Source organism: Antedon mediterranea, chromosome 4 (assembly GCF_964355755.1).
Source record: "Antedon mediterranea chromosome 4, ecAntMedi1.1, whole genome shotgun sequence".
NCBI lineage: Eukaryota > Metazoa > Echinodermata > Crinoidea > Comatulida > Antedonidae > Antedon > Antedon mediterranea.
Window position 1 is genome coordinate 7,571,195 of NC_092673.1, and position 860 is coordinate 7,572,054.

Below are 860 nucleotides of genomic sequence, written 5' to 3' on the forward strand. Positions count from 1 at the left end.
TAATGCAAACTTCTTCAGTAGTGTGACGTCAAATGAACCACCTTTATCTTATTCTATAACAGTGCAGACTAAAAATGTTACTTCTGTGTCCGAAATTAAGTATTTCTGCTGTATTGATGTGGGGATGCTCTAAAAAGGTTTGAAACTGAACAAAGGTTTAGTTTAGACAAAGTACACACACACACGTCTTAAGACAAGTTTTACCTTTTGATGTTTTATTTGCTATGATATTCTAGCATTCCTTTTTCCACACTGGGGCAATTCCGATTGGAGAGATGCAACGGTGTTTTCAAATATTCAAGAAGGTTCCCGTTCTAGCTGTACTAATTGCTGATGTACCATTTTTTCTTAGTTGCTAAATTAATGGAAAAACATTAATGTTACATATCTGGCGACCAGCGTGGTACTCAAAAAAGTGTTCGTGCACTACACAACCGTTAATTTGGTTAAACCACATGATGAAAGATCCATATCTGGAACTGACGTCATCAGGACATATATTTTGTGGATGCATTCACATACAGAAATCTTTATCATTATCATCATCATTATCATTACATGATGCCAGTATGTTTGGAAAAAATAATTTTATTTCATAGAACTCGAAATAGTTAAGGTATTGTTACGTCATTTTAAACGACAGCAACGTCCACCATAGAACAACGGATGTCCCACACGCATCACAACCGTCCGTGGCGGTTTCAATCTTTGTCATACGGTAAACTATTCATTAATAATGCTAACATAACTCATTATGACTCTGGAGTTAAGTAAGCGAGCGCACCCTGTAGTTCTAGAAAATATAACCTCTTGGGTTCAAATAAAACGAAATCGATTTAATAGACGCCATTTAGGATACT